At 47.1% G+C, this 23,611-nt stretch overlaps 1 protein-coding gene across 2 annotated transcripts in view; it reads left to right on the top strand.

Annotated features, from left to right (window-relative positions):
* DAB2IP (DAB2 interacting protein) overlaps positions 1–23,611 on the top strand; it is a 235,744-nt gene that overhangs the window by 122,339 nt on the left and 89,794 nt on the right. The window lies entirely within an intron of this gene.

The raw sequence follows: 23,611 nt of genomic DNA, 5'->3' as shown, positions 1-23,611 counted from the left end.
CTCTGAATCCTAGACCAGGTCAGAGTTTGAGGCCAGAATCGAGGTGGGACTGTGTGTGGTATTGGATATGGTTGGGCGATCCCATTAATAAACAGGGGTGGTTTCGTTAGCCATCGTACACATCAGGAACCAAGGCTCCGGGAGGAGCTAGTGACCAGCAAGACTGGGAACCCTATCATGTCTCTGAACTCACTAACTCTCTTCCTTTCTTGCTTCTCTGCCTTTCTTTTTCCTTCCTTTCAACGCATTTTTATTCAGCACTGGTGTGGCTCTGAAGGATCAGCACTGGACTGCAAATCACAAGGTCGGCAGTTCAAACTCATTAGCTGCTCCTTGGAAACCCTATACAAGCTCAACTATGAGTCAGAACTGACTCGATGGCACTTCACAACAAAAACAACCACATGTTTCAAGGAGCCCTGGTAGTGTAGTGGGTTGCTAGCTGGGCTGCTAACTGCAAAGTCAGAAGTTCGAATCTACCAGCCACTATGTGGAAGAAAGATGAGGCTTTCTGCCATAAAGATTTACAGCCTTGGAAACCCTGTACAAGGCTGAACAAGTCAGAACTGACTTGACAGCACACAGCTACCAACCACCACCGCATGTTGCAGCCTGTGCTGGACACTGAGGACTAAATTAGCCTTCAAGTATGGTTGCTTCCTTTAAAAATACTGGGAGATTAGCTGGGGCCGGAGTACGGATTGCCAGTCAGGTGAGGGGAAAGGGCATTCCAGGCCAGGAGCTGAGAAGCAGCATGAGCAAAGGGTAGCAGGAACTGGGCAACGTAAGAGCTGAGATGTAAGGGAGTGGATGGAGTGGAGGACAGGAGATGCACGGCAGCAACAGAGCAAACAGGATCTGAGGTGGTATTAACAGGAGCATGGCGCCTCAGAGGGGGAGGATGGTGAAATGGCCAAAACAGGTCTGGCGTGCCAAATGTTCTTCAGCGCAGCACCCCTGGCCAGGTGAAAAGAGTCTGGAGCTCACTTAATGTGAGCTGTTGGAGGGAGGAGTAAACCACTTTTTTCAAGCATGTTTTCAGGAACCCATCACTATCCCCGAACATCTGCACTTGTGCACTTGTGGGGTGGAGGGGTGGAGGGAAGAACCAGGAATCTCCTGCCTTGTCCTCGGATGTGACAGCCTCGACTTGGGCAACTTGAGTGGGCAGGATGGAGTGGGAAGAGGACAAGGAAACCTCTGTCTCCTTCTGCCTTGGAGTTCTCAAGAGGCACCCCAAGGCTTTCCCTGCAAGCACTGTTTCCCCTATCCGTGATCCTGGGTCTGTTTGGCAGCAATGAATCTGACAAACTGGTTCCCATTGAGATGTAAATGGCTGACCAAATCTTGTGTTAGCAGTTCTTACACAAAAGAAGCTTTATCAATTGCAAGTTTGAATCACTCAAGGTAGAATGTCAGACTCTGGGACTGATGGGTGGGAAGCTATCTGGGGGTCTTTCTCCTTGAGCAAATAATCTGAGAAACTGGATTATATGAAGAAGAAAACAGCACCAGGATTGGAGGAAGACTCAATAACAACCTGCGATATGCACATGATATAACCTTGCTAGAAGCAAAGAGGACTTAAAATACTTACTGATGAAGATCAAAGACTACATACAGTCTTCAGTATGGATTGCTCCTCAGTGTAAAGAAAACAAAAATCCTCACAACTGGACTAATAAATAACATGGTGATTAATGGAGAAAAGATTGAAGTTGTCAAAGACTTCATTTTGTTTAGATCAATAATCAGCACTTATGGAAGCAGTAGTCAAGAAATCAAACAATGGATTACATTAGGCAAATTTGCTGCACAAGACCTCTTTAAAGTGTTCAAGAGCAAAGATACCAGTTTGCACTAAGGTGCACCTGACCCAAGCCATGATATTTTTAATAGGCTCATATGTGAAAATTGGACAATGAATAAGGAAGACTGGAGCAGAATTGATGTATTTGAATTATGGTGCTGGAGAAGAATATTAGAGTACTGTGGACTTCCAGAAGAACAAACAAATCTGTGCTAGAGGAAGTACAGGCAAAGTACTAATTAAACTAGGATGCCAAAACTTTGTCTCTCATACTTTGGACATACTATCAGAAGGACATACTATCAGAAGGTCCCTGGATAAGAAGGAGGACATTATGCTTTGTAAAGTGGAGGGTCAGCAAAAAAGAGGAAGACCACCAAAGAGATGGATTGGCACAGTGGCGGCACCAGTGGGCTCAAGCGTAACAACAATTGCAAAGATGGCACAGAACCGGGCAGTGTTTCCTTCTGCTGTGCATAGGGTTGCTGTAAGTGGGAACCAACTCTATGGCACCTAATAGCAACTCCTTCTTGCATACTCAATGTCAGGAAAACAAAAATCCTCACCACTGGACCAATAAACAACATTCTTCTCAACGGAGAAAAGATTGAAGTTGTCAAGGACTTCATTCTTCTTGGATCAGCTATCAACATTTGCGGAAGCAGGAGTCAAGAGATCAGATGACGTATTGCATTAGGCAAATCTGCTGCACAGGAACTTTTTAAAGTGTTGAAGAGCAGAGATGTCAGCTTGAGGACTAAGTTGCACCTGACCCAAGCCATGGCATTCTCAATAACCTCGTATGGATGTGAAAGCTGGACAGTGAATAAGGAAGATCATAGAAGAATTGATGCCTTTGAGTTGTGGTGTTGTAGGAGAATACTGAAAGTGCCATGGGCTGCCAAAAGAACCAATAGATCTGGTTTGGAAGAAGTGCAGCCAGAATGCTCCTTAGAAGCCAGGATGGCTAAGCTTCGTCTCTCATACTTTAGACATATTGTCAGGAGGGAACAGTCGCTGGAGAAGGATGTCATGCTTGGTAAGATGGAGGGTCAGAGAAAAAGAGGAAGACCCCCAACCAGATGGATTGGCCAAATGGCATCATTGATGGCGTCAAGTGTGGCAGCGGTAGTGAGGTTGGCCCAGGATCGGACATTGTTTCGTTCTGCTGTGCATGGGGTCGCTTTGAGTCGGTTCCGACTCGATGGCACCTGACAATAACAATAACTCGCACACTCCCTTTTAGGACCTTAGGACACAGTGCTGCCTCCTCTAGCAGCTGGTCTGGAATGCAACAAGCTTTGAATTTTGTGCCTACTACCCTCCCTTTGGTGATAGCTCAGGCACTGCTGAGCTCCCTTTTCCTTCTGTAGATGAGCACAGGGCGGCTGTGAGGGCTCAGTTCCTGGCACACAGGAGGCATTCAACCAGTGCTCATGCCCCAGTCCCCCTTTCCAGTGGGGTGGGGGGCACATCTCCCCTCCCCATCTTCCCCAGAGCGCCAGGTAACCAGGCAAATGCATCCCCTGCTTCCCCAAAGTGACATTACCCCTGACAGCTTCTGAGGTTCCGTTTTGGTTACAGGAGGAGGAGAGGGGGTTCCTAAGGACCAAAGACCAAATTCCCAGGTGTAGTGAATACAGATCAAAGGAGCAGAAGGTGTGTATGCAGGGAGGTTTCCTGCCAGTTGGGGGCAGCAGAGGGCAGCAAGTGGCCGCCCAAGCTGCTGCTCCCAGAAGAGAGTTGAAGCCCCTGGAGTTTTGATGGCCAGGGTCAGAGGGGACCAGCTGAGCTCTACAGCCTGCAGGGCCCACCTTCCCGTAGTCAGAATAGCTCAACCCTGCAGAGCACTTGCTAGCAGCTGGGCTTGGCATTGGCAGTTGGGGGATCCTGAAACAGGACCCTCATTAGCAATGTTGGTGGTAAGCTCTGAGGCCAGGGCAGCCTTCTCACAGGAGGTGGGGCACAGGGTGAGTTCAGCTATCCTATGGTTGCCCGACAGTGTTGGTGGCACTGTGGTCACCTGGCTTAATGGTCTAAAGGCATCTTTTTGCATCCTTACCACTGCTTTGGGAGGGGGCCTTATGGGGGAAGTGGGATAGTGAAAAGTCATACTGACCTGGTTGGAATCCCAACCCTGCCATCTCCTTGCTGTGTCTAAAAGAGGGAATCATATATAATGCCTGTCTTGCCAAACACTTCCCCTATGCTAGGCCCAGAGAGGGGCGGTGCGTTGTCCATAGTCACGTAGCCAGCCAGGGCAGAGCTGATATTTGAACTGTGGTTTCCCCATCTCCTTGCCTCATCTTGTCCTGCCCTTCTCAGGGCAGTAGGCAGACTGTCTTGGGGTGGGAGGAGGCTTCTGTGCTCTTACCCCCAACCTCTGTGGCCCTGCAGGCTCTCCCTACTTGGGGGTTCAGGAAGCTGCGTGTAGGGGTGGCAAGGCTCCGATGTCTTTGCTTCCACCTCCTCATGTTACAAAAAGGAAGTGATTGCTTCTGTCACATCAAGTGACATTTGGTTTTAATTACAGACATAATTATAGCTGAATCTTTGGGTGGGAATTGTTTCCAAAGCCAGGAGGCCCCCTTTGGAAGGGGCAGCAAATGGCAATCTTTTTCCCACATGAGGCCTTACTTTGGGATAAGTAACTTCCTGTAGAATTGTGTAGTGTCTAAAATGAGTGATGGTTGTTACTCCCCTGCTCCAGCACTTTAGATAGCTCACAAGGGTGCGATCCAATTCCCCAGCCAGTGTTTGAGGCTGCTCCAGGCCTATCCCAGCCTCCATGCCTTTGTCCAGTCTGTTGTGCCCAGAATGCCTCCCCATTTCTCTGTCTCGTGAACTCCTTCTTGCCATTCCAGATTCATCCCCTCTGTTCCATCCTGTCTTCTCCATCTCAGTCCTGATCACACTGTGATCTTCTCATGAGTGGAGATGGGCACTTGGTGGGCGCCTGGTGAGTTTGTGGGAAGAAGGTGTGTGCCGGAGGGATGGAAGGAGTCAATGAGTGAGATGGAAGGAGTGCAGGTGAGGAAGGAGGAGAGCAAGCAGTGATCTGCCACCTCTGAGAGCCTTTCACAGCTTGTCTGAGGCTGGAGTGACCACTAACCTTGGGAGGAAAACCCAGGTCAGCCTGACTGCTCACACATACCTTGCCTGAGAGGACAGGTCAGGACAAGTTACCCAGACCACCACTGAGCCGGGCAAGGACATCAGTCCTCGCCCTGAAATTGGCTCCACCCATGGGGTCCCAGGATCCTTCAGAGCCTGGACTACCAGGTGAGCCTGGCCTGCAGATGGTAAATCACCCAGGAGGAGAAATAGTCTATAAAATCCTCGCCCAAACGGTGCATTTTGTATCCTGTAGTGAAAAGCCTTTTAAAAAAGCTGTGTTTACTCAGCGGATTTATGGGGCTGCCGCCTGCCTCTTCTCCCTCTAGTGTTTTCCCCATCCCTGGGGCTGGGACACCCTGGAGTCCTGTTGATCTTGGTCCAGGAAAAAAACAGCTACAAAACCTTCCCTGCGTTGCTGCTCTGAGGCTAACTGAGGCTAATAGGGTGTCTGGGAGGGTGGAGTGAGTGATCTGAACAGAACCTTAAGTACCCCCATTGTTGTTGTTGTTAAGTACGGTAGAGTCGGTTCCGACTTATATTGAACCCTGCACAGGGTTTCCGAGGCTGTAAATCGTTATGGGAGCAGAACACCTCATCTTTTTCCCACGGAACCGCTGGTAGTTTCAAACTGATGACTTTGAGGTTGGCAGCCCAACTCGTAACCACATTAGCACCCCTCTTTCAGGCCAACTGTGATCTCCAGAAGGCCCCGCCCATATGTTGTCACCTGCAAATGGATCACCAATAAGGAGAAAGATGGACTTGTCCAAGCCGGAAAGGATTTAGAGATCAGCTAGACCAATCCCCATTGTGCACAGGGGAAAATTGAGTCAAGAAAGGAGAAAGGGTGTGCTTAGAGCCTTATAGTCTATTAACAGAATTAGAGAAGAGCTTGGTCTCTGGAGTTAGATTGCCTGAGTTTGAACCCAGTTCTGCCACTTCCTGGCTCTGTGATGCTGGGCAATTTGCGTGCCCTCTCTGAGCTTCTGTTGTCTCTTCTACACCTTGAATTTTGAGAATTAAATAAGATAAGCTATGTAAAACGCTTAATGCAGTGCCTGAAGCTTAGACCGAGCTTAATAAATACATCTGGTCTGCTCTCATTAGTGTTGGAATGGCTCTCATTATTATTTTTGGCAGAGCTGGGTTTGACCCCAGATTTCTTGACACTGAGTATGATTTTCTTGCCACTCCTTCAGGCAGCTTCTGCAGAGGGTGTTCATTCTTGCAGAGTGCAGGGAGCACAGGGTGGGGGTGTTGATGGGAAAGGCCAGCCTGGTGCCGGACCTCAGCAGTGAGCCCTGGAAGTTACCTGAGGGACAAAGCCGAGACCTTCTTGCAGGATGAGGCTGCCTGGTAGAACTGGTTTCTCTGTAACCACATGGCTCCTGGTGCCGGACTCCCCATCCCGAGGTTAGAGTTGGCTCAGGGCTTAACAAACTGATGAGGTGTTTGTAGCTGTTCAGATCTCAGGGACAGGCTTATTATACTACAGCACGCGTCAGCCAGAGGATTTATGGGGCAGTGAGTCACTCGCTGGCTGCTTGGGTTGTCACATTTTCATCCAAGATCTCAGAAACACTTGTCTGATGGCTATTCACTGATGCCATTAGATCCTGCCATTGGCAGGCTGCCAGGGGCCTCTGATGTCCTGGTTCCCCCTCCCCCCCGCCACCTACCTGCACCCCACTTCTACAGGCTGGGTCTCACTTCTCTAGATTCTCAGGGTTCCTTAGGGAGCCCCTTGACATGGATGCTCACTGCCTTGGGTAGGACATATGGCAAAGCCACATATCCTAAGGCCTGGGTCAGGCAGTGGTGTGTACATTGAAGGTAACTTGAAGGACCTGTGATCATTCCAAAGGTTACCCAAGGCAGTCGGACTCACTGCTCATCCTGCCTCCACACCTATCTTTGCCTCTGCCGTGATTCTGCCCTGCCTCAGATCATCTCAGCAGGCAAACACACTTACTGCCTAACCATCCGTGCTGCTCTAGCCCTCAAAACGATCTCATTCACAAGCCCACCCAGCTTGCTCCCAAATAGAATTCCTAGAAATTCCAGGACACTTTTTCTTCTTCCCTTTGTATCCTAAATATTAAGGAGCTGTGGTGTGGTACTGTGGATTAGGTACTGGACTACTAAACTGCAAGGTCAACAGTTCAAATCCACCAATTACTCCACAAGAGAAAGATGATGCTGTCTGCTCATCTGAGATTTACAATCTCAGAAACCCTAAACAGCATCACTATGAGTCTGATTTGGCTTGATGCTGGTGGGTTTTACCATAAATATTGATAATTGTTTTTTGTTTTGTTTTGTTTTGTTTTTACATAATGTCTAACACTTGACCCAGGCTATTGTGGCCCCCGGTCTGAGGACTTCCCAGCCCAGTGGGAAAGGGGGCGTGTTACAGAAATGTACCTGTCCTGGTCTAGGGGTACCAGGAGATACTCCAGAGAAGACTTGATGAGACATGGTCCCCTGGGCAAAGGGGCCTCCATTCCAGGCGGTGGGAGTAGCCGGGCAAATCCAAAAGTCTCAAGGAGCCAATGGAGCTTAAAGAGTGGTCATGCTGGATTTTAGAGGTACCATGAAGGAGTTTGGCCTTCATTCTAGGATACTCAGGGAGCAGGATTAGATCTACTTTTTTGAGGATCCCTTTGGATGCCCGTGGAGAATGAACAGAGGGTGGGGCAGGACTGGAGGCAGCAAGAACATAGAGGTGTCTAGATAGGGCCAGAGTCACCTCTCTAGCTGGACCTTTGAGTTAGCTAGCTGGCCTCTGTAGCATGGAGCCCAGAGCCTGGCACATGGTGAAGCTCAGGGAACACACCATGATTGAGCCGTTGGATCTTGGCACTGGACCTGTGATGTTTAACCATCTGTGATGGTTAAGGTTATGTGTCAGTTTGGCCAACCCATGGTGTGGCACCGTGGATTTAATGCTCCAGACTGCAAAGTCATTTGAACTGCAAGGTCAGTGATTCGAGCTCACCAGCTGTGCCTTGGAAACCCTATGCTATGGGTCGGAATCGACTCAATGGCACTTAACAACAACAACAAGACACATTTGGTACTGAGAGTGGTTCTAGAGGAACAAAAACATGACTTTTGTGAGTTGGTTTTCAAGTCAGGCTTATCTTAGAGGCACTGATGACTCTAGTGAAGAGGGTACTACTTTACTATGACTGACAATAGAAATACACGTAATATCACCACCAATGGGTCAAATATTTCTGAAAGACAAAGGTTTAAGTGATTACATATTTGTTTATTTTCTACAATTGTGTCAGAATGAGAAGTATAAGGGGGCTTCAAAAAGTTTATGGGAAAATTGAATGGGAAGATAATGGCATTTTCCAAAAGGTTTTTGAAGCCCCCTTGTATAAGGAAGCTGATTAGTTGGACCTACTTTTCCTAGACAATGTGGTGAAAGAAAGGAATAAGCTCAAAGCTTCAGATTTCACAACTCAAGCCCAGCTCAAGACAACTTGTCACTTATGCCCTGAATGAAAGCCTTATTTCTGGTAGTAACAGACCTTATATCGCCAAAAACCAAAGCTACAGTGTTATTGTAAGGGTGGCTGAATTACGACACCGTTTGAATTTCCAACCTTGAATGGTGTCTGAAGTTAAAGTAAATCATTGATATGAGACAAAAAATGGGATCCTGAAACTTGGGATGGGGACATGATGAGCAGACAGTCAGAGAGCTGGGAACATTGAGCCCCTAAATTCAGTGGAATCATTCCTGTCAGCAGAACTAGCCTTGTACCAGTCCCATTTGAAGAGATTATTCCATCTTTGCCAGCTAAGCCACCCTCTCCAATAAAACTGCTATGCCTTCCACCACTGTTTGATGAGATTAACAAGCTGTACTTGAAAAGTCTTTGTCTGAGACATCACCTATGATGTTGCCTGGGACATCTCCTGTGGCAGATGCATTGCTGAATGTTCCCAGGATCTATCCCCACTGTTTTGGTTTTGGTTTTTTTTTCCCTTAATGTTTTTTTGTGAATTATGTGATAGTTTACATGGGAGAACATTAGTTTTACATTCATCCTATCGTATATTGTTTCATTGCCATGGTTACAATCCCCTCCATGCATCATCAACCAACCAAAGGGTATATCCTATAAGCCTGCACCCCAGTCAGCACACAGCCCCTCTCCCTCTCCGTGTCTAAAGTCCCCAACTGCTCCATCTCTCCACATCGTCATCTCTGCCTCCATCTCAGACATCACTGCTTCTCTGGGTAGGGTCCCACTCTCCGCTCTTCTCCCTTAATGGTCCCAGGGACCTCCGCTCCTAGACTGCAAAGTTAATCACTCCCCTCCTTGCTACAAAACGTCTACCTTTACATTTCCAACCCTCACAATCAGTCCTGATAACAATTATTCACTATTGTATGACAAGAGACCTATCCACATTTCATTTCATCAGCCCCGCCTAGACAGATTGGATACTACTCAGTGGAGATTATCCCCACATTTTTGCTTCTAGACCTGTAACTAGACTTAAGTCCCAGCCAGCCCCATGAAGTGAAGTACGAAGTGTTACCTAGGATGAGATACACTACACTCCAAAAGAATTGAGTGATTTAAAAATATATATACAAATAGAAACTTGAGGAATATGTGGGGATTCTATTAAGGGTATGAGAGACTGGTGCAAGAAACAGAAAATTAGATCATCCTATGTTAATTGAATATGGGTCTGCTAAGCATAGATTCTTCATTTAATTTTTCAGCATAAAAAGTTAGAAAAGGAACTGTTTATTTGACAGGTTCACTGACACATAGATTAAGCAGTGGCCTACACTAACTCAAGTTGAAGTGCCAGACCAGCCTTGGTATACTGAAAGAGAAGATATCTAAAGTCCAAAAGTTTTGGGAAATTGGTGTGTTAGAATGGATTTATCAGGCTGAACCCACAGATGCTCCCTTGAAGTGGTCAGAGGACACACCTCTTATTACAACAGTGAGGAGCACATTTGTGAAGGGAGTCTGAGCATCCTTGAAAATTCTCTGATTACTATTCTGTGTAGCTCAGGAAACTGCTCTGAGTTAAGACTCTTAACTGTAATGATTGGCCCCTGTGGTTGTAAAGACCAAGTGGCAATGCTAAGACAAGGTAGATATGGTTACCTTAGTGGACAACAGAGTCAAAGTAGTTATCAGAATAGTCTGACTCATGTGAATTTACAGTACTGGCTACTTCATCATAGTGTCCTTAGGAGTGAAATAGATGGGAAATGTAAATATTTCCTTAATCTGTACAAACTGAAGAACTCTAGGACAAGTGAAAGGCATTCTAACTGTAATCAACCAGAATAGAAAGTCACAGCCCCTCAATCAGTGCCCACACTTGAGCCAAGCCAGTTTACAGACCCACAACCCCTTGGATAAAGGGGAGGCTGGGTCCCTTTGAGGAAAAACCTCACTATAATGCCAAAAATTTAGTGTTAATCTTTCTCCCAGACTGCCCCAAAGGGATCTGTGGCTTTAATGAGAGTGACTATTCACTGGGGAAAATGAAATAATCAGATTTTGGGGGTATTGCTGGATGCAAAAGCTGGACAGAGAATAAGGAAGACCGTAGACAAATTGATGCCTTTGAATTATGGTGTTGGAGGAGAATATTGAAAGTGCCATGGGCTACCAAAAGACCCAATAGATCTGTTTTGGAAGAAGTGCAGCCAGAGTGCTCCTTGGAGGCCAGGATGGCCAAACTTCATCTCTCATACTTTGGACATATTGTAAGGAGGGAACAGTCACTGGAGAAAGATATCTGCTTGGTAAAATGGAGGGTCAGAAAAAAAGAGGAAGACCCTCAACGAGATGGATTGGTCAGGTGGCAGCATTGATGGACTCAAGTGTGGCAGTGGTAGTGATGTTGGCCCAGGATTGGATATTGTTTCTTTCTGCTGTGAATGGGGTCACTATGAGTTGGTTCCGACTCAATGGCACCTAACAACAACAACAACAACTGGACATTGGGTCCGAACTGACACGAATCCACTGTGACCCACAAGTCAGAGGTAGGAGTGTATGGAGGTCAGGTTATTAATGGTGTTTTAGCTCAGGTTCATCTTACAGTGTGTCCAGTGGGCCCCTAACCCATCCATAGTGATTTTCCCAGTTCCAGAATGCATAACTGGAATAGATAGACTCAGCAACTTGCAAAAACTCCACCATATATCCCTAACATGTTGAATAACGATTGTTATGGAGGAAAATCCAAATGGAAGCCATTAGAACTGCCCCTACCTTGGAAAATAGTAAACCAAAAGTAATACTGTGTTCCTAGAGGGATTGCAGAGATTAGCATCACAGTCAAGGACTTGAATGCTGCAGGGTTGGTGATTCCCACTAAGTCCGCATTCAACTCACCTGTTTGGCCTATGCAAAAAACAGATGGATCTTGGAGAATTACAGTGGATTTTTATAAATTTAACCAGATGGTGACTCCAATTGCTGCTGCTGTTCCAGATGTAGTTGCATTGAGTGAACAAATTAATGCTTCTTGTATCTGTTAAGGAGTAGTTGATCTGGTCAGTGTCTTTGTAATCCTAATTCTGAAGGAACACCAGAAGCAATTTGTTTCAGCTGACAAGGCTAGCAATACACCTTCACTGTCCTACCTCAAGGGTATGTCGACACTCTAGTTTTGTTATAATTTAGTCTGCAGTGGTCTGTGATTGCCTTTCCCTTCCACATGATGTCACACTGGTCCAGTACATTGATGGCATTATGCTGATTGTTCCTAGTAAGGAAGAAGTAGCAATGACTCTAGTCATATTGATAAGATATTTTTCTTTTGTTAAGTTGCTAAGTACCGTTGAGTCAGTTCTAACCCATAGCGACCCTGTATTGGGTTTCCAAGGAAAAGCTGGTGAACTTGAACCACTGACCTCTTGTGGTTCAAACTGACTTTGCAGTCCAGAGCATTAACCCACAGCACCATCCCAGGACTCCCATTTGTCTGCTGTTGTTGTTGTTGTTATGTGCCATTGAGTCGGTTCCGACCCATAGCGACCCTGTATAGGGTTTCCGAGGGTGTAAATCTTTACGGGAGTAGAAAGCCTCATCTTTCTCCCGCGGAGCAGCTGGTAGTTTCGAACCGCTGACCTTAAGGTTCGCAGCCTGATTCGTAACCACTACGCTACCAGAGCTAGAAGGTGGGAAATTAATTTGACAAAAATTTAGGTGCTTTCTTCCTCGATGGTGTGGGGCATATTGAGAGGTTCCTTCTAAAGTGAAGGATAAGTTGTTACATCTGGCCCCTCCATCAACTAAAAAGGTGACTCAATGCCTGATGGCATTTTTGGATTTTGGAGGCCAATATGTCCTTTATCGTGGTATGCTACTCTGGTTTATTTATCAAGTGACTCAAAAAGCTGCTAGTTTTGAGTGGGACCCAGAACAAACTAAAGCTCTGCAATAGGTTCAGACTTCCACTTGAGCTATGTGAGCTGGCTGATCCATTGATTCTTGAAGTGCCTGTAACAGATAGAGATGTTTTTGGAGTCTTTGGCAGGCCCTGTTGGTAAATCACAGTGCAGGCCCTGAGGATTTTGGAGCAAAATTCTGCCATCCTCTGGTAGAGTAGTGGTTAGGAAACAGGCTGCGAACCGCAAGGTCAGCAGTTTGAAACTACCAGCTGCTCCACAGGAGAATGATGAGGCTTTCTGCTCCCGTAAAGATTTACAGCCTCGGAAACCCTGTTCAGGGTCGCTATGGGTCAGAACCGACTCAATGGCACTTAACAACAGCAACAAATGCAGATAACTACTCTCCTTTTGTGAAACAATTTTTGAGTTGTTACTGTGCCTCATTAGAAATTGAATGCTTAACCACAGTCTACCAAGACACTATGCAGCCTGAGTCTCCCATTATAAACTGGGTGTTGTCTGACTAACAGAGTTATAAAGTGGAACATGCATAACAGCACTCTATAATTAAATGGAAATGGTATCTACATAATTGGGCTTGAACAGGACCTGAAGGCACAGCAAGTTACATGAGAAAGTGGCCTAAATGTCCATGAACCTCACTCCTGTTACATTACCTTTCTTTTCCCAGCTGTACCTATGGCTTCATAGGAAATTCCTTACAATCAGTTGACTGAGGAAGAGAAAACTGGTGTTGGTTTACAGATGATTCCGTGCAATATGCAGGCATGATTGGAAACTGGACAGTAGCAGCATTGCAGCCAGCCCCGTTGTCTCCTGAAGAACAGTGGTGAAGGAAAATCTCCCCAGTAGGCAGAACTTTCAGCAACGCACCTGAGTGTTCATTTTGCTTGGAAGGAGCAAGGGCCAGATGTACAATTGTGTACTCATTCATGGGCTGTGATCAATGGTTTGGCTGGATGGTCAGGGACTTTGAAGGAACATGATTGGAAAATTGATGATAAGGAGGTGTGGGGAAGAGGTATGTAGATAAACCTCTCTGAGTGGGCCAAAAAATGGAAGATATTTGTGAATGCTTACCAAAGTGTAAGACTTTAATAATCAAGTGGATAGGATGACATATTCTGGGGAAATTTCTTAGTCTCTCCCCATACACTCCTGTCATTGAACAATGGACTGATGAACAAAGTGGCCATGGTGGCAGGGATAGGGGTTATGCATGGGATCAGCAGCATGGACTGCACTCACCCAAGCCGACTTGGCTACAGCCACTGCTGAGTTCTCAGTCTGCTGTCAGCAAAGATCATCACGAATCCCCAATATGGCACCATTCTTAGGGATGAACAGCAAGCAATTTAGTGGCAGGTTGATTACATTAGACCACTCCTATCATGGAAAGGGCAGCATTTTGTTCTGACTGGGATGGACAGTAACTCTGCATACAGATTTGCGTTCTCTACATGCAATGCTTCTGCCCAAACTACCATCAGTCGACTTACAGAATGTCTTATCTACCTTCTTGCTATCCCACACAGCATCACTTTGGATCAAGGAACTCGCTTATGGAATTCATTGGTCTCAGGATAATGAAGAACATGGAACTCACCATGTTCCTCATTATCCTGAAGCAGCTGGCTTGTTAGAATGAGGGAATGGCCTTCTTAAGACACAATTACAATACCAGCTTGGTGACAATAACTTACAGGGTTAGGGCAATGTTCTTCAGGAGGTTGTATATGCTCTAAACCAACATCTAGTATATGGTGTTACTTCTCCCATAGCCAGGATTCCTTGGTCCAGGAATTAATAGGTTGGAAATGGGAGTGGTACCACTCACTATTACCTCTAATGAGCCACCCACACAATTTTTGCTTCCTGTCCCCATAACCGTATGCTCTACAGGTTTAGAAGTCTTAGTCCCAAAGGAAAGAATCCCCACTAGGAAATACAACAGTGCATTGAACTGGAAGTTAAGAATGCTACCCAAACACATTGGAATCCTCTGCTTTTGAATCAACAGTCAAAGAAGGAATTTACTGTGTTTGTTACTGTGATTGATACCAAGGAGAAATTGGATTGATTTTACATAATGGAAATAAAGAAGAGTATGTCTAGAATAGAAGAGATCTCTTGGGAGTCTCTTAATATTACCATGTGCTTTGATTAAAGTCAGTGGAAAACAAACCTGACACCAAACCCAGTGCTGTCAGGCCGGCTCTGCTGCACAGCAGCCCCACAGGACAGAGTAGAACTCCTCAGGAAGGTTTCTGAGACTGTCAGTCTTTATGAAAGTCGACTGCCTCATCTTTCTCTCCTGGAGTGGTTGGTGGATTCAGACCAACGATCTTTCGAGTAACAACCCAATACTTAACACACCCTGCTGCCAGGGCTCCTTACCGGAAACTGTTGTTGTTAAACACTGTGTCAGTTCCAACTCATAGCGACTGTATAGCATTTCAGGCAGTTCAGATTCATCAGTCACTCCTCGGAAATCCTATACAGGGTTACTATGAGTTGGAACTGACTCCATAACACATCATAACAACAACAACAACAACAAAATCTTTACAGGAGCAGAAAACCTCACCTCTTTCCTATGGAAGGAACAGCTGGTATGTTTGAATAGTTGACCTTGTGACTAGCACCATAGTGCCACCAGAACTCTTAATTTTGTCTATTAATTATTATAAAATATAAAATGTAAACAGAGCTAGTGTGGTTTTGGTTGTACAGATGTTAGGTGCAAGTATGACTTTAAAGTTGTTTTTATTTAGAGATTATGCATGGTTTAAGCAGATGTGTACAGGTTTCAAGTTGACAAGGGCTGGACTGTGATGGTTAAGGTTTATGACCAATTGGCTTGGCCGTGATTCTCAGTTGGTTGGCAGATGTTTTGTAATCATCTTCCATTTTGTAATCTGATGTAAGTAGCCAATCAGTTGAGAGAGGAGTTTCTTGAGGGTATGAGCTGCACCCAACATATACAGATGTTCTGGCAAAGCTCACCATCTCTTGATTCAGCATCCAACTTGTCATCCTCTGACCTCTGGCTCTTGGGACACGAGGCAGCAGCCTACCAGTTGATCGGCATATTTTGGAATATACTAGCTCCTTCAGCCACACGAGCCAGCAGCCTGCTGTCTTACTGATCAATTTTGGTTTCATCAGCCCCTGTAGCCACATGAGTTAGGGGAAGCCTCCAGCCAGATGTCTTATGCATGGATTTGGGACTTGTCCAGCCTCTATAACTGTGTGAGCCATTTCCTTGACCACCTGGGGGCAGGAAAACAAATGGTAGTGGACACAGATCCCACATAAGAGCTGGAGTCCTACAGGAAATGGGGTGGGGTGAGGTTTCCTTTTAGGTGCTGACATTTACCAAGAGGCTTGACAGGACTTGGCTAGACCATCAGAAAAATGGCCTGAAAACTCCCTGCCATTAACCAGCTGTCCATTCAACGTATCAACCTACAGGGACAAGCCCCAGATGCCATGTAACCAGAGGATTTTAAGGTCAGGCAGGCTGATGACTACCTAATCCTCTGGGATCTTTGGGCCATGCATATATCATTTCATTAAGTTCACAGGCTTGTGAGGCAGGTATCAGCATTTTACAGAGATGTGCATGGCTGTCAGGAGACTGAACACCTTGAGGTCGCTTCTTTGGCTTGCCTGCTGGTGATGTGGGCTTCCCATGAAGGTATGATTGATTCCATGACTGGTTTTAAATCTAATTCTTATGCGCAGGAACATTTTCCATTTTCCTGTTTCTCCCAAGCATACCTTGTAAAAGCTGAGCTGGAGTACCCTCACGCCTCAAAAAAATACCAGTGCAGGCCAGCTTCTTTAGTGGAGGCCAAGGCCAAGGTAATGAAGAGTTCCCAGGTGTTGTGGAGGCACACCTGTACCAAGCAGGGGTTCAAGCACCTGAGTTTCAAAAGGCCAGGAGAGGAGGGGAAGGGTGAGGTATGCAAATTGGGAACAGGAAGTAGAGATTGTCAGTCAGAGTCAGGCCCCTGTCTCTCTAAGTGAGTTTTTTTGTGGTGTGAGGTAAACTTAGAGGTGCTAGAGTAAGCAATGCTTCTCTCTGGCTCCAAAAATATGGAATGCTTCACAACTTTGTGTGTCATCCTTGTGCAGGGACCATGCTAATCTCAGTATCATTCCAATGTTAGCGAGCACCCCACCATTTTAAATCCAGATTTCCACGAACATTTTGAAGCTGCCTCTTGTATACGCTTCACTGACTGGTTTTGTTCCTCTAAAGGACCGACACTAAGATGGTGGTGATGGCTGTGTGCTTTCAAGTTGGTTCTGACTCATAGTGACCCTGTATAGGGTTTCCGAGACTGCAAATCTTTATGGGAGCAGGAAGTCTCATCTTTCTCCTTCGAAGCGGCTGGTGGATTTGAACTGCTGATCTTGCAGTTAGCAGCCCAGCTCCTAATCCATTATGCTACCAGGGCTCCGTCAACCTAAGATGTTGCAGTTGTTAAGTACCATTGACTCAATTCTGATTCATAATGATCCTGTACAGGGTTCCAAAGAGCGAGCAGCTGGTGGGTTTGAACTGTCAGCCTTGTGGTGAGCAGTCCATTGCTTATCCACCATTTAACTTGAGTGAGGGGATTTGGTTTTTAGTGTCACTTCTGTAAACTTCTGCTCTTTGTCCATTTCTAATGGTTGGGGCTAGCCATGGTGGTAAAAAGAATGAAGATGATATGATGATAAGAGTAATGATAGCTAACATTCATTACATGCATGATCTCACTGAGTTGTCACAACAACCTGAGAGGCAACTCTTGTCCCCAGTTTACAGAAGAGGAAATGTTTCAGACATGGATGGAATGGTTAAGTTACTAGTGTAAGGCCCCACACCAGTAAATGGTGACACCCTCTACTACATGCCTTTTCATGGGAAAGCATAAGAGATATTTGCATTTTACCGAGTGAGCAGCCCTCTAGGACAGAGCAGAGCTGCCCCATAGGGTTTCCAAGGCTTTAGGGCAGCTGACTGCCAAGTGGGCAGGTGGATTTCATTAGCAGCTGGGTGCTTTAACCACTGGCAGCTCTTGGTGGTTCCTAGAAATTGAGGAAACCTAGAGGCAGGTCCAGTGGTGGAGTTTCAGGCCTGAGGATGATGCTTGGCTGAGGCCTCCAGCCCTGGATCTGGCTGGGGCCCTGCAGAACAACTTGTCAGGCTGCAAGACTTGGAGAAACCATATTGTCAGGGAGCTGTGAAGATAAATTTGAGGTACCAGAGAGGCAAATGAGCTGTCCTCAGAGACTGCCACAAACGAGACCCTGCTCACAGAGCCCAGAGCATGACAGCAGTGGCACAGAGCTCTTTTCCTCCTCGGATCCCAGAGCTGGAGTTCTAGTTCTTTCAATTCATTGGGCCACTTTCCTTTCCTGCTAGGATGACCATGAACTTGGGTATAGGTGGACATGGTATGTTTGGATGTGTTGTCATTGTGGATTTGTGCGTGTGTGAGTGTAATTCTATGTATTTGCCAGATGGTGCATTTGTACACTTCTTTCAATGTATTCTTATGTTATTTTGTGTGTTTCATGATGGCACATGCATCTCTTCATGAGTGTGTCCATGTGTGTAGTGGTGGTACAGAGGTGAGTATGCTTGCACACGCATTCCCTCTAGGTGTGCATTTGTATGCAGGTATGCTCCTTCCTGAACTTATGTATGTTTCAGGCCCTTCATATTTCTCCATATGAATGTCTTTAGGTATGGCTACCTAGGCAAGGCCGGCAGTTCAAGTTCACCAGCCGCTCCTTGGAAACCCTATACAGGGTGACTATGGGTCAGAACCAACTTGATGGCACTTAGCAACAACAACAACAATAACCTAGGCAATATTTTGATGGCAATAGTGGCTCTTGAGTATCACAGAAGCCCCCTTGGGTCTTCCCTGAAGGCTGTCATGACTCAAGAATTGGCTCGCTTTGTATGAGACCCAAGTAATCTGAGTCTCCCCACTCTGGGTAAAGTGGAGTATGGAATGCCCTATGACTCAAGGAAGCACTGGCTGGCATTTTGGAGTGGGTTCTATGGACATAGAGTAGCCTGTGAATGGGTGGCCGCTAAGAAGGCACCAACTTAATCCTGCCTTCAAATGCCTCCCCTCTTTCACCTGTCAGAGTCTGACATTCCACTATTAGCGAAGCATTCCCAAACCAGGCCCACTTTGACGGTGTGTTCCTCCCAGAGGAGGAGGCCGGGGAAGGAAGTCCAATGCTGAGAGCAGAGCCCTGGGAGCAGGGAAGGTAGTGCATTTGAAGAACTCGGGCAGAGTCCAAGAATTCCCTGGTGCTGTTATTGCCAGGCCTGGGAGAGCCCAGACAGCCTGACCCTAGAAGCTGCTTGTGTTTTATAGATTTATCAAATATCACACAGTTCAACCCCTTATATTACAGAAGGGGAAAACAAAGGCCTGGGGAAAGTAAGTGTGGGAGCCTGGGTTCTTGAAATGTGGAAAGTTGGAGCTGCAAAGAGCTCTGGGTGAGGAATAACCTGATTCTGCCACTGTCCTGCTTGGAGATTCTTGGCAAGTCCCTACGCCCTCTGGGCCTCAGGTTCCTCATCTGTATGATGTGGGGATTGAGCTGGGTCCTCTCAGCAGGCCCTCCTGACTCTGTGATCTCAGAAGCAGTCTTCCCTCCCTCAGGTCCTTCTAGGAGCCAGTGCTAGGGTGGGGTGCATACTCCTGCTATTCTACTGGGTCTGCCTGCCTGCCAGCCTATGCACCCATCATACTTTGTCTCCTGGGGGTGGTGATGTTTGGGTAGTATTTTTCTCCTCCCTTTTCTGTTTATTTAGATGTGCTTTTTGGCATTTGGACAAAGCCCCAGAAAAAAAGGCATTGAGAGACATGCTTGTCAAAACAGCCTCCCTCCTTGAAGGCGCTCTGTTTGGAAATGGGCCTTTGAGATAGCCACGGGAGGGGAAGGTGGGTCTGGGCCTACGGAGGGCCCATGGGGTTCTGAACACTGTCTTGGGGGGTCCCAGGGTGGGCAATCAAGGGCTCAGAGGGAGTCAGAGGCATGTCAGCCTGTTCATTGTCTGTTGACAGTTCTTTAAAAGAGAAGCAAATAAGGAAAACCTGGATGAAAGATGCAGGACCAAACTGATGATGGGGCTGGGGAAGGAACGCATTCTTAACTGAGCATCTACTATGTGCCAGGCATGCACTAAGATGAGAAACAGTGGCTCAGAGGCTCCTAGATGGTGATGCTGGAGCACAAACTCATGGCCCCCTCTGTGCTGCCTCTTGGGAATGAGGTCCAGATGAGCTGGGACTGGGTCAGGCTTCCCCTCCCTACACCTATGGGTCCTCTCACCTGGGAGCCCTGGTTTGGGGAGAGTGTTTTTTCCCTTTTTCTTCTCCCCAGTTTGGCCATTGGTCCCTGAGGCAGCATAGTGTACAGGCCAAGTGTGGGGAGGATGGGATGAGCTGTCAGTTCTTGTTTTGACCTTTGATGTGTGTGTGTGTGTGTGTGTGTGTGTGTGTGTGTGTAGAGGTTCCTGCCTGCCTCCCCCACCCCCACCCCCCAACCTCAACAGTCAAAACTCCCCTGGTTGTAGCTCAATCATCTAACACTTCTGCCACAATGGCTTACTTCTCTGAGCCTCTACTTCCCCATCTGAAAACTCAAAGCACTCTGAATTCTGAAGCACATATCCTCCCAAGGATTCCAAATAAAGCGGCTTAGGACTGAAGGCTTGGGAGCAACTCAGTGAGCTACCAGGGATACAGAGGACTTGGCAGAGCAGCAGCTCAGTAACTGGCAATTTATCATCATCTTCTTCAGAACTGATTATAGTGGGTGTTATAAAGAAGTCACGTGTCAAATTCTGAAAGGTTCCTGAGAGTCTCTCAGGACACCCTGGAGTCGGAGCAGGGTGTGGGTCAGATGTAAGGATTGGCAAGATGGCAGCTGGGACAGGGGATCGGGGTTGATGACCCTGGTCCTCTTCTTGACTGCCCTGAGTTTGGGCAGTGACCTGGAAGGGAACCTGAGGGCCAGCAGATCAACTGGGAGGGAGGTCACAAAAAGGGGTAGAGCCGTTCACATCCAACTACCCAGAAACAGCCCTTAGTTGACCGAAGCATGGTGGCACAGCTGCTGTGCAAGCACACAGCAGCATGGCCTGTGTTAGTAGAGGCAAGTGCCCAATCTCGAAGGGGACAGTCTCCATCCCCATGGACTGGGCAGGCTGTGCACTGAGCTTTAGTCATCAGTCCCTGTTGCAGAGAATGAAAGTGGAGGCTTCCAGCAGAGCCCTGCCTGCACCATGCACTTTCTACTTGGGAGTCTCTGTGAGGCTGCGTTTGCTTGTTGCTGAGTTCAGAACGATACAACTGAATGACATTCCGTGGCTCCAGGCTCACTTTGTGAGCATATTCACGCAGTCACTAGTTAATCTTAGTTACCTAGTGCTGCTATATTAGAAATACCATAAGTGAATGGCTTTAACAAACAGAAATTTATTTTCTCACGGTTTAGGCTGCTATAAGTCTAAATTCAAGGCATCATGTCTAGGGGAAGGTTTTCTGTCTGTCAGCTTTCTGAGAAAGTCCTTGCCTTCTTCAGCTTCTGTTTCTTGGTTCCTTGGAGATCTCCATATGGCTTGTCATCTAGCTTCCTTCCATCCCTGTGAGTTTATTCTGCTTCTTTTATATTTTATGAGAGATTGAAGACTTGCCCTATACTAACCCCATCTCATTAAAATAACAAAGACAGCCAGACAGCCGGCCATACCCCGAATGGGATTAGGACCACAGGTTTCTAGGTTAGTATTTATAACACATACTTTTAGGGGACACAGTTCAATCCATGACGCTAGTCACTAAACAAGCCACTTCTCTGACGTGATTGTTGTTGTTGTTAGGTGCCATCAAGTTGGTACCGACCCATAGTGACCTTAGGCTTATGCACAGCAGAACAAAACACTGCCCGATCCTGGGCCAGCCTCACTACTGTTGCCACTCTTGAGTCCATCGATGCTGCCACTTGGTCAGTCCATCTCCTTGGGGGTCTTCCTCTTTTTCTCTGACCCTCTACCTTACCAAACATGATATCCTTCTCCAGTGACTGGTCCCTCCTGACAATAGGTCTGAAGTATGAGAGACGAAGTTTGGCCATCTTGGCCTCCAAGGAGCACTCTGGCTGCACTTCTTCCAAAACAGATCTATTGGTCCTTCTGCCAGCCCATGGCACTTTCAACATTATCCTCCAACACCATAACTCAAAAACATCAATTCTTCTACGGTCTTCCGAAACAAGTTGGGCTGGTAGCCCCAAGGTCAGCAGTTTGAATCTACCAGCCGCTCTGCTCCGTACAAGAAAGATAAGGCTTTCTGCTCCTGTAAATATTTACAGCCTCAGAAACTCTATACAGGGTCACTGTGAGTTGGAACTGATTCCACAGCACACAACGTCTACCACCACCAGAAATTACGGCTTAAGGAGGAGGAGAGCGTGATTATCGGAACTATGCCTAACCCTTACAGATAAGCTGGACTCAACATATGTTACTGCAAACTGAATGCTTTAAACAATTCCGTACATTTATGTGGCAATTAGATGTGAAAATAACATCTGGTTTTTGTTGAGTGCTTACTGTATGCCACGTGGTGTACCAAGAGTTTTATCTGCATCATCCTATTTCATGCTCACTGAACGCCCAGCCCATTTCACAGAGGGCTGAGAGACCTGGCCTGTCACCTCCTGGCTAGGGATTTGAGCCCCAGTGTGCTTGCTTCCAGCTCCCAGTCGTCAGTCACTGGACTGTCAGCAGGCTCCACAGCAGCCCCGAAAAATGGGCAACAAGAACCCCATTGTACTGAAGGAATGGACATGACTTGCCCACTGCTCCTCACATAAAGGTTGATTTCGGTCTAGACCAAGATATTCTAACTTGAAGGCTTGTCTGCCTTCTTGAATTTGGTGATAAAGGGACAGAAAAAGCCTTGTCTCGCTTCATCCACAGCTGGATGAGGAACCTATCCCCATGAAAGAGACCAGTAAAGAGGCTATGAAACTGGACAGATCATGAGGTTGGAGCCGAGTCCTTCATTAACCTTGCTGTATGACTTCAGACAGTCTCTTCCCCTCTTTGGGCCCCCACTACTCTATAACACAACCTCTTGAAACTGAGCCTCAGCCAGCTGTGGTATTCTGAGATGCTGGGGATTTGTTAGCAGCAACAGGGAAAACAAACTAATATCTCATTCACTTGTATCTGTTTTATCACCTGGAATTGAGGCTTGCGTGAGTGATTCCCCAGAACCCTTCTTAGACAACTCTTTCTCACTCAAGGAGCTCCCTTCCCTTAGTTTTCTTCTTACTAAGCGGTTTGTAAGTAGAACCCAGTAACTATCCCATCTCCTATAAAGGGAGCCTTGGTTCGACCTTCATATATTGAGCTCTTTTGGGGAGAAGAAAAGCGTTAAGCTCACTCAAGGTCCAGCACAGACTGGATAATGTCATGAATGGTTTGCCTGTGATCTCTTATACTCATCCTTACAGCTGATCCGGAGCCGCTTTCCAGGGCCCCCGCCAGCAATGGGGCATGAATGGGGCCAGGCAGTAGCTCCTCCAAAGAAGGCCCTGGCTCCAAATCAGACCTGGTTCCAAATCTTGAGCATGCAATGGGGATACTCAACAAATCCTTCATTCCCCTGGGCCTTTTCCTAAACAAGGCTCAAGGGACTCTGTCCCCAAGGTGGATACCCCGCTGACATACAGCGGTTCTGAGCCTGCACTAGCTGAAGGAAAGGAACCCAGGTGGCCATGGTGTCCTCCAGGCGTTGTACAGCTGGAACCTCACTCAGTACGATGCTCTGACTCAGGGCCTTAGTTTCCCTAGCTGTATCATCCGGGCTGAGAGCGCCCACCTCACCAGTGAGGAAAGGCGCTTTATCAATTGCAAATGGGGTGGGGGGCGTGGATTCTTCGAGATGGGTGGGAGTGTGTGATCTCGATGGGGGGGTGCGAGGCTGCTGCGAGGGGTAGGGCGGCCCACGGCCCAAGCCTCGGGGGAGGGGGAATCCCCGCTGGGTCCTTTCGTTCCCCAGACCCCCTCCCATCCACTTGTCCGGGGGTCTCGGGCGGCCTCGGCGGAGGTCGGTGCTGCTCGGCTCGGCTCGGTGTCGCCATAGCAACAGCGGCTTAGGGGGCGGGAGCGACGTGGCGGGCTGGGCCGGGCGGGCGGACTGCGCGGGGTGGGTTGGGCCGCGCTGCGCGGG

The sequence above is a fragment of the Chrysochloris asiatica genome, unplaced genomic scaffold (genome assembly GCF_000296735.1).
Source record: "Chrysochloris asiatica unplaced genomic scaffold, ChrAsi1.0 scaffold00081, whole genome shotgun sequence".
Taxonomy (NCBI): domain Eukaryota; kingdom Metazoa; phylum Chordata; class Mammalia; order Afrosoricida; family Chrysochloridae; genus Chrysochloris; species Chrysochloris asiatica.
This window is presented reverse-complemented; position numbering and strand designations above follow the sequence as displayed.